Source organism: Panthera tigris, chromosome D1, assembly GCF_018350195.1.
Source record: "Panthera tigris isolate Pti1 chromosome D1, P.tigris_Pti1_mat1.1, whole genome shotgun sequence".
Lineage (NCBI taxonomy): Eukaryota > Metazoa > Chordata > Mammalia > Carnivora > Felidae > Panthera > Panthera tigris.
The window spans coordinates 89,687,096-89,689,627 of record NC_056669.1 but is presented as its reverse complement, the minus strand read 5'-3'; the positions used below and the strand labels follow the sequence as shown (position 1 = coordinate 89,689,627).

General features: G+C 41.8%; 1 pseudogene; it reads left to right on the top strand.

Annotated features, from left to right (window-relative positions):
- Positions 1–1,431: 1,431 nt before the first annotated feature.
- LOC107179615 lies at positions 1,432–1,909 on the top strand (annotated as a pseudogene).
- The last annotated feature ends 623 nt before the right edge of the window (positions 1,910–2,532 follow it).

The following is a 2,532-nucleotide window of genomic DNA, read 5'->3' as shown; positions in this document are numbered from 1 at the left end:
CTGTCTTATATGTGCATTTCAAATAAGTGCATTGGGAAAAAGACTGGAAGGTGTTGGATTAAATGCACTAGAATGGGGGGGGGGGGGGGCGGGGTCATGGTATGTGGTTTCTTCTGCCTATTTCCAGATTTTGGTTTTGCAATTTTATAGAGCTATGTCTTAAAACACTGTTCATAAAAGCAAAGAAGGAAATCAATCATATCTCCTTATTGCTCTTTTCCACTTATTTAAGCATTCTAGTTAAATGCTTTTCTCTCCCACCTCTTTCCCCATATCTGGTTTATTTGTGCTGAGAGTTAAAATTATGTGCATCCTTTGACCGAGAGAGAGGAAAAGGTAACAAAGAGAAGAATATAAAAAAGGCAAGAGAAAGAAACATGTTTGGGAAGAGTCAGTAATGTTTCAGATAAACCCGTGAGTATTCATAGCCCCCTTGCAGATATATAAATGCTTATGGCCAAAGAATACAAACATCATGTCAGTGAATTAAATGTAACTTAGTCCTGCTGAGCAGTGTCTCCAATTCAGAAAAATCACACCTCTCAGCCCAAGTCAAGTCAAAGGTAGTTCTTACTACAGCTGTGGTACATTGAGCCCTTTCTTCATGTCAGAGATCATGCTAAGCACTTCACGCACATTACTTTATATGATCTTCCCAGCGCTACTATGAGACAGACACTTAACAGATGAGGTTGAAAAAGAAAGTTGGATTCAAACCCAGACGGGACTCAAAAGCCTAATCATATCTAGTAGATACTGCCGTGGGTTACAATATGTGAAATCTATACACCTTCTTATCACCAGTCTCATCTTGTACTCTAGAGCCAAGAATTACCCTGGAGGGGAGGAGGGAGAATTCTGGACCAAAGACCAGCATTTAGACTGTCCCAGAGGTTTCCCATGCAAAATGGGAGAATTCAGTAATTAATGTATCTTTAAAAGCCCTTGAATAGATATAATTCATACCCAAGATTCCCTGCCTGGGTGCACCATGAAGGGTTGTGCAGACAATCAAACCTAGATGCAAATCCCAACTCTACCTCTCTACTTCCACGTGGCTGCTCTCATCTTCAATTGCTTTAATCTACAAACTGGGGATCAAGTAAAGGGGTTACTGAATAAAAATCCACTCAACGGGTCCTTTAATTTAAAAATGTAACGAAGCTCTTTATGGTGCAAAAATAGAAACTTGAGGCTCAAAACAGTTGGCACCGAGTGGCATTTATGCCATACAGTTCCTGTATACACCACCTAGTGAAGTGACCTTGGGCAAATTCTTAACCTCTGCATCTCTACAGCATCATCTACAGAACGGGGATATTAGGGCCTGGTCCTATAGGTTTTTATGAGGATTAAAATAGATAACTATAGGCCTTACAGTTGTTGCCACCCCAGAGCCACCCACACCACCCAGCCACGGTCAACCCCACCATGTTCTTTGACATCACTATAGATGGCAAGACCTTGGGCTGGCTCTCCTTCTGTTTGTAGACAAAGTTCCAAAGACAGCAGAACACTTTCGTGCTCTGAACACCAGAGAGAAAGGATTTGGTTATAAAGTTGCCTGCTTTCACAGGATTTTTCTGGGATTTACACACCAGAGTGGTGACTTCACATGCCATAATGGCACTGACAGCAAGCCCAAACATGGGGAGAAATCTGATGATGAGAATTTCATCTGGAAGTACACGGGTCCTGGCCTCTCATCCATGGCACATGCTAAACCCAACACAAATGGTTCCCACTTTTTCATCTGCAATGTCAACACAGTGGTTGCTTGGATGGCAAGCATGTGGTCTTTGGCAAGGTGAAAGAGGACAGGAATACCGTGGAAGCCATGGAACGCTCTGGGTCCAGGAATGGCAAAACCAGGAAGAAAAGCACCACTGCTGACTGTGGACAAATCTAATAAATTTCACTTGTGTTTTATCTTAACTACCAGACCATTCCTTCTGTAGCTTAGGAGAGCAACCTTTTACCCCTACCTGCTCAAAATATCCTATAATCTTTGTGCTCTCAAAAAAAAAAGAGTATTTTCTTTACTCTTCTCCAAGTCTAGCTGAATCGCAGAGTCAAGTTTATGATTATGAAATAAAAACTAAACAACAACAAAATAAATAAATAAAATGGGTAACTATATGGTAAGAGTAATAAGTTATAGTCCTCAGATTGGTTTTTTTTTAATGTTTATTTGTGAAAATGAGAGTGAGCACCAGCAGCAGAGGGGTAGGGAGAGAGGGGAACAGAGGATCAGAAGTAAGCTCCATGCTGACAGCATCGAGCCCAATGCAGGACTCGAACTCATGAACTGTGAGATCATGACCTGAGCCGAAGTTGGATGCTCAACCAACTGAACCACCCAGGTACCCCCTCAGATTGGTTTTAGTGAGGCTATTTCTCCAAGGATTTGGGGGAAGAGGGTTTAATTATCAACACAAGAGTCAGTAACTCAGAGGCTTTTCCTATGATATGAGTGAAGCTCATTCTCTTAAAACACTGGCATTGCAGCAAGGACAAGGGAGTTGGAAGCAA